The sequence below is a fragment of the Lolium rigidum genome, chromosome 7 (genome assembly GCF_022539505.1).
Source record: "Lolium rigidum isolate FL_2022 chromosome 7, APGP_CSIRO_Lrig_0.1, whole genome shotgun sequence".
Lineage (NCBI taxonomy): Eukaryota > Viridiplantae > Streptophyta > Magnoliopsida > Poales > Poaceae > Lolium > Lolium rigidum.
Window position 1 is genome coordinate 196,237,636 of NC_061514.1, and position 8,430 is coordinate 196,246,065.

The following is an 8,430-nucleotide window of genomic DNA, read 5'->3' on the forward strand; positions in this document are numbered from 1 at the left end:
ATTGGGTTTTACTTCCCTCGAAGACTGTTGCGATCCCCTATACTTGTGGGTCATCACGCACCAGGTCGCTGCGTCAGGAGATTAACTTCATGATAGCTCATTCGCTGCACCGCCATTCTGAGAGCCTGGTGAACACTTTGGAGCGTGTCGCTCTTCGCGTGATCCAGGAAATCATGAAGCATCAGCACTCTCCGTCAGGACCAGCTCTAGGGACTCACCAAGGAGAGATGCCACTCCAGTCCCGTCCACCGCTGCCATTCGCGTTGGCAGCACCAGAAGTGCCGAATTCACCGGCATATGTCGTCTACAAGATCGGTGGTGACCCTAGTGACTACCAGTTCTTGTATGAGGCGCCTAAGGAGATCCCTCACGGATACACGTGCGCATACGTGCCGAGGCTAGCGATGCTGGGCCCTCACAAACCGGGACCGCAACAGCGGGGACTACGGAACAGCGGGAGGAACTTCGGGAACAGATCTTGAGAAGCAGATGTGGCTAGCCAAGTACGCCACCCCGATAAACCTCCAGAGCCCAACTCCTGCAGTTGGCTCAGAGCTTGAGAAGAAAGCATGGCTGGCTAAGTATGCCACTCCGACGAATCTTCAGAGTTTGACTCCTGCAGCCAGCACCGCGGATCAGATCAGTACAATCTTGAGAGACCAGTTCGGCATGGTGCCGAAGAGGAGGGCAATCGGCTATTCCAAGCCGTACCCCAACGAGTACGAATTGATCCCACTACCACCCAAATATCGGCTCCCTGAATTCTCCAAATTTAGTGGATCAGATGGTTCCAGCTCAATCGAGCATGTGAGCCGATATTTGGCACAGCTGGGACGATCTCGGCATCGGATGAGCTGCGTGTGAGGTTCTTCGCACGAGTCCCTCACAGGATCGGCTTTCGGGTGGTACGCATCGCTGCCACCGGACTCAATCCGGACTTGGAAGCGAGTTGGAGGAGCAGTTCCACATGCGGTATCACTCGAGAGGCTTCCGAGGCTGGCATTGCCGATCTAGCACAAGTACGACGGAAGCGCGGAGAAACGAGTGTCGGAATACATCCGGCGCTTCGAAACGTTAGGAACCGATGCTATTCGGCTCGTGTGACTGAAAAGGAAACAGTCGAGTTGGCGGTGGTGGGTCTCATATCACCGATCAAGGATGTGGCCTCCCAAGCAGAGTACCCTTCACTGGCGCACATGGTGCAGAAGCTGTCATCATATGAGCAGCGCCGCCCAGACGTTTACCAGGATAAATTCAAACGTGCGGTGGTCCTGGTTGAGGCAGATGAAGATGAAGGCTCTGCGGGAGATCAGGAGGTAGCAGTGGCTGAATGGACTCGGGGGGCAAGCCCCGTGTCCTGCAAGTGGGTTAAGCCACAAGGTCCTCCAAGAGGGTTTGACTTTGACGTCACCAAGGCTGAGCAAATTTTCGACCTCTTACTTAAGGAGAAACAGCTAAAGGTACCCGAAGGCCACAAGATCCCCACGGCGCAGGAGCTGAACGGAAAGCCATACTGCAAGTGGCATAACACGTTCACCCACGCCACCAACGACTGCAGGGTGTGGCGTCAGCAGGTCCAAATGGCGATAGAACAAGGGCGTCTAATTTTCAGCCAGTACGCCATGAAGGTTGACACACACCCCTTCCCCGCCGTTAACATGGTGGAGTACGCTTACCCTGGGAGGTGCCAGCCAAGTTTATCCTTCAACATCAACATGGTAGGACTTGGGCACCACTGCGGTAAGGACGGAGACGAGGGCAGCTGCTCTCATAGCAAGGACACGAGAGGAAGCCGTTCCACGCGATCGGCTCCGTCACGATGGCAAGCGCTACATCACAGAGGGAGAAGTGAGGAACGTAAGATATCAGCGACCTCTCTCTGATCACCTCCTCAACAAGTATGTGAGTCAATATGACCAACGCCGACGGTATAACAGCGAGGACGAAAGGGATCGTCTAGCTAGAGATGCCAGGAGACATCGTCGGCATGATCGTGACGAGGAGAGATATGAGCGCCACGCCAAGGAAAAGTCGAGAGAGCAAGACGACGTGGATAGGCACTGGGACTGTCCCTTCTTCGGACTACTGGCTGGGATTCAGGAATGAGCCGATTGCCTACAATCGGCAGCGCCGGAATGTAAACAGAAGAAGAAGGATGCGGCTAACGTGTCCGTGTTCAAACGTCTAGGGCCTCTCCGCCTCGGAACAAGCACGCTGAGTCCTCTCGGGTGGAAGATCTCGAGGAATTAGAAGACGACGATGATGAAGAAGAAGATAAGTACCACCGGCCAAGGTGGTGCCCTGATGGACTCAGCCGTTCCCAAAAGCGTAGGGTTCAGCGACTACGTGGTTTGGAGGAAGCCGAGAGGTTATACCTGCACACGTTGAGGAAGGCGCGGCCTGATCTGGCCGCTAAAATTCAGCGAACCCTGGACGAAGAAGGTCGGCCACAAAGGAAAGAGTGGCGCCCTAAACAAAAGAAAGCCGATGATGAAACATCGGCTGGCACAAACATGGTGTTCTTCCTTCCGACGGAGTTTAGTGCTCCAGGATTAGATGAAGCACCTGTGGCGCAACTTGACTGCGGCCCACGGCCGGTTATCTTTGAGAAGCCACGAGAAAGAAGCTACAGACACCTGAAGGCCTTGTACTTGCGAGGCTACATCAATGGGCAGCCTGTCAACAAGATGCTGGTGGACACCGGAGCGGCAGTCAACATTATGCCATACTCCATGCTACGTCGGTTGGGACGCTCTAGCTCGGATTTGATCAAAACCAACGTGACGCTGAGCGATTTCAACGGCCAAGCATCTGACGCACAAGGTGTTCTGAACGTGGATCTGACCGTAGGAAGAAAAACCATCCCTACGACGTTCTTTATTGTCGACAGCAAGAGCACCTATGCTATCCTGCTAGGAAGAGATTGGATCCACGCCAACTGTTGCATTCCATCCACGATGCACCAATGCTTGATACAGTGGGATGGAGATGAAGTAGAGGTCGTCCACGCAGATGATTCAGCCGATTTTTCGACGGCTGGCATGAACGTTTGAGAGACAACAGGCCAAGAGCCACTCTCAGGCATCAATTTGGACGACTGTGAGCGCATCGATGTGACGAAGGACGGGGTTAGGTTGGTCTTATCCACCGGCCTGACCGTGTAAACAAGAGCCAAATCTATGGACAAAAGTGGCGATGCCGATCCGTGGGATCGGCCCCAAAGATCTATGGAGGAACATTGCAAAACCTTCATTGAGCGATTCGATCAACATGGAGGCCGATTCCAGCAATCGGCCAAAATTATCCTCATCATGCGTTCTGCCTGGGTTCAACGACGATCTAATGGGCAATGGGTTTACATCGGCTGATGAGCTGGGAGAAGTAAACACTGGTCCTAACAGAGCCGACGTTCACATATAGTGCCTTGGCTAACCACAGAGCTGATATCAGCAGTTACCTGGCAGAATCGGCTCGGGGGGGCACCTAATCAGATGAACATGTGCGATACATGTGCAGTGAAATACTGGGGGCCGATAGAAAATCGGCCAGTAAAAAAAAATTCATGACGTACAGCCGATGCACGGACATCGACTTTAGAGCTAAGGAACAAAGCCGATGCACAGCCATCGACTCTAGTACAATTACACAGGATCTACCTGCTGCGTGTTCAAGACGCGGATGGCCTTCTGCTTCCTAGATCCTGCAATGAGCCGATTTTAGTGCCAGAACCTTCTTTTCGAAGACTTCCAACCCTTTGCCGATTAAGCCGTTGATGTTTCGTCTACAATATCGGTTTTCAACGGAAGAGAAGATGATCGGTGGTGGCAAGTTTGGCTGGCTCTGCATGGTGGCTGTCTCAGAATTGCCTGAGTTCAGAACCCTTTGTCTGATCTGTGCGTCCTCACCGCTATTCTCGCCTTGACTGAGGCTCGGGGGGCAGCTGATTTGGTAGGCACTCTGTTTTTTGGAAGCCGATTGGAGTGTCGTCGGCTGACCCTGCATCATAAGCTTCTTCGAAAGTGGTGAGTTGTTGCAGAAGGAGGTCACCAGAGCTGCTGGAAGGAGCCTGAAAGGAAAGCCATCGTCATCTACAGGGTCAGGGCCGTTTCTGTTGCTACAGAAAGATAGAGTAAGGCGCTATGTTCAGGCAACCAGGAGCGGTCAAGGATCACCTTCAGGCCAGAGACCATAGCGTGGGCATTGGATGATGTTACCCTTGGGTCCGTTTCAGTTGCGAACCTGTGCGATTTGACATCTGAGGTTCATATGGCCGGGGGTTGGATCTGTTCAAGCGGCATTTTGGGGGTCTGAGTTTTGCTCTCTTGGACAAGTCACAGATTGCCATTTGGATAGACAATAGAGTTGGCTTTGCTCGCATTTCATGGCAAGGTCCGATGTGCTGCCATCGGCTCTTGATTTGCTGCCTTATTTTAGTTATCGGCGAAATTGGTAAAAGGACAAAATCGGCTGAGAAATTTCTTTTTCATTAATAAGGAGGTTTTTTACAATGAAGAGCCGATTGCTCAAGAAAGGAAGAACAAAAAAAGAGCCGATTGCTCAGGAACTACTAGTCCTACATTACTAGTCCTCGCTGGCCTCGTCGTCGGCATCGTAGCTGCCGTCGGCGCTGCTTCCGGAGAAGTCCTCGTCGCTGCTACCCCAGCCCTCGGCCGGAGCTTCTTCTTCCTCGTCATCATCATCGTCCTCGCTGTCCGCCCAAGCACGGAAGCGCTTCGCCGGCGGATACCCAGCGGAGGAGGAGGAATCATCCTCCTCCTCTTCTTCTTCTTCCTCTTCTTCTTCTTCCTCCTCCTCGTCGGAGGAGGTGGGGTTCGCCCAGGAGTGGAGGTCGTCTTCGCTCTCGCTCTTCAGCTCCCCTTCAATGAGGAACTCGAGGTCGTCCTCCCCATCGGTCAGAGGTAAGTCACCATCTGACCCGACGAGTGCTTCGGGTGGGCCTTCTGGCACATGGTCGAAGTTCCACTCCTGCTCGCTCGAGGAGGAAGATTGGAAAGAGAGGCCTGAAGAGATGGAGGAAGAGGAAGACATTGCTACAGGGAAAGAGGGTTTTTTGAGTGCCGATGGCCGGAACAGAGCAAGAGGATGAAGTGGCGAACCGTTCGGCACGGTTAAATAAAGGGGGTATAGTGGAGATTTAATGCCCTTGCGGTTTCCGAGGGAGTGATGTTAAAGCTATCAAATCTTGCTGAGAAGTGGAAGTGGCAAGGCATCATGATGAAGGATACTGCGGCGGTTCTGCTCTGCCACGACATGACCCGACGAAGAAAAAAAAAGTAGAGTGATTTTGGAATTGACATTTCCAAAACCAGGGGGGCATGTGTTATCACCATAATTTGACCAGATCAGAGGTGGGCCGCGATTACAGATGGGCTTGAAGAATATACACGGAAGAAATACATGAATCGGCCTTGTATACAAAGTTTGGGCTAGTTTGCCCGTGTATCTGTAACATAGTAGGATACGTGTCGGTTAGATAGAGTTTGGGCTCGTGCCCGGTTGGGATTATTCCCACGTTAGAAAGTCTACGGACTATAAATATGTATCTAGGGTTTATGAAATAAACAACAATCATCGTTCACCACAAACCAATCTAGGCGCATCGCCAACTCCCTTGTCTCGAGGGTTTCTTCCGGGTAAGCATCATGCTGCCTAGATCGCATCTTGCGATCTAGGCAGTACACGTTTATTCGTTGTTCATGCGTTGCTCGTGCTGAAGCCTTTTTGATGGCGAGCAACGTAGTTATCATAGATGTGTTAGGGTTAGCATTGTTCATCGTATCATATGCTGTCGTCGTGCAACCCTTAGACATCTAGCCGTCCTTACAACAATCTTAGGTGTAAGGGCGGCACCCCGCTTGACCATTATTTAGTAGATCCGATCCGTTATGATTGCTCTTTGTTCTTCAAGGATTAGTTTAATATCTGCATAGTTAGGCCTTACAAACGGGTTGAAGGATCCAGTGGCGCGTAGGGTGTAGTTTGCTAGCCCTAGACAGGATGTTCCGAGGACCAACTTAGTGTTGGTTTTTAGGCCTTGTCTAGGGTCGGTTTACGATCACCGTGTGTGGCCGCCAGGCTCAATCACGAGTAGGATGTTCCGATTATGCGGTGAAAACCCCAAATCGTAGTAGGTCGTTTTAGCTTTATTTTGATCAAGAAAGACCACCATCTGATCGTACACCTCGTACGCATCATGGGTGGATCGGCTCCTTGAGCCGATTCACAGGACAACCTGAGAGCCGATCGAGGCTCGTATTTAATGTTTACGTGTATGCCATGCAGGAAACTAAGCGAGGCACATCCAACACCTTCCTGACCAGGTATAGGTCAGGTGGCATGCCCTTGCACCAGCATCGGACGTGCGTGCCGGAGTCTTTGCGGGCCGTCGCTCGGAGGGGCTAGGGCCAGCCGCAGCCCTGGGAGCCTCCCGGCTCTACCGTGTTGCCCGTCGCTGCTCGCCGGTGGGTTTCTGACCGCAACAGTATCTCTATACCTAGTTCAACCTCGTTACCGACAAGTACTCTTTACTCGTACCGTGGTATGTCATCTCTTGTGACCTTGTCACATGCTTGCAAGCTAATTAGATGACATTCCACAGAGAGGGTCCAGAGCATATCTATCCGTCATCAGGATGGACAAATCCCACTCTTGATCCATATGCCTCAACTCACACTTTCTGAATACTTAATCCCATCTTTATAACCACTAATTTACATAGTGGCGTTTGGTGTAATTAAAGTACCCATCCGGTGTAAGTGATTTACATGATCTCATGGTCGAAGGACTATGTTATTATGTATCGAAAGCTTACAACAAGTTGAACTTTATGACTTGATCTTATTTTATGCTTATTATGGGTGTGTGTCCATCACATCATTCACCTAATGATATGATCTTGTTATTAATAACATCCAATGCTAATGATTAGGAAACCATGATCATCTATTAATCAACAAGCTAGCTTAAGAAGAGTCTTACTAGGGACTCTGGTTGCTTACACAACACACATGTATTAATGTTTCTGGTTAATACATATATAGGATGAGATGTAAACATTTATCATGAACACTAAGATATAACAATAAACACTTTTATTATTGCCTCTTGGGCATATCTTCAACAGTCTCCCACTTGCACTAGAGTCAATAATCTAGTTTACATTTGTAAATATTTAAGACCGTGGCCTTCTGGTTCTTATCATGTTAGCTCATGGGAGAGGTATCAGTCAACGAATCTGATACGCTCAGAAACTTATGTATTTTGCAATTCATTTGCGTCTCCACGCATCACTCATTTTCCAAATGAGTCGGCATTAATCGTATACGTTTAGTCTTCTGGTGGAACCTTAATTCCGCGGTCTGAAATATGTCAGTAATATTGTCACACACAATATAACTTCAAAGTTCTGACACTACCAGAACTACACCAAGTTCTCAAAGAACTCCTCGACTCAAACACCCTCGGTCATTGTCAAAACAATGACATACTCTGCCTTCGTTTGTAGAATCCGTCACAATATTTAGAACTCATCTAAATCTAGCATAGACTTCTTCTAGCCCATTGTGCTACCTTTTAATGAACACTTAGCCTAATTGAGATTTGAAATTCATTTTTATATGTGGCCAAACTAATATCGGTGCAACACCTTACAACGATTTATTTGTCATTGCCCCATACAAAACTATATATATCCTTGGTTCTTCTAAAGCACTCAGGGATATTCTTACTGTTCTCCAATGACCATCACATGAATCATTATAGTATATGCTCGTAACACTTTAGAGCATACGACATCTGATTGTGTACATATTATTCGTGATCTAAAATCACTTCATGTGTTTTTACTCATTGAGTATCAAATACACTCAAGTCTTCTTCAAACCTCCACATGGAAAAGAACAACTTCTTAACATTTTCGTATTGAACTATTTCAATAGTCATTCTATGTACTTGGACTTAAACTTATTATGCGTTTCAATCTATCTTCATAGATCTTGAGGCTAAATATGTTTTAGTCCATATCCTTTCATTGAAGTTAATTCTCAATGAAACCTTTTAATCACATCAAGTACATAATTACATCATTTATAATCAATGATATGTCATCCACATATAATATTATAACTATGTCTCAGAGCTCCCACTTAATTTCTTGCAAATGTAGGCATCTTCATCCTTTCCGATGAAATCAAAACTCTTTGATTATTTCATCCGGTGAAGATTCCAACTCCGTGATACTCACATCATCCAGTGAAATTTGTATACCTATGTAGTATTCTACGGACTAGCAAAACTCTCGGTTGTATCCAGTATACATCCTTAATACAGACTTCTTCAAGGATGTAGTGATTACTAGAATAATCCGCATAGACTATAAGCATCGCTACAGAAGATCTAATCTTATCGAAG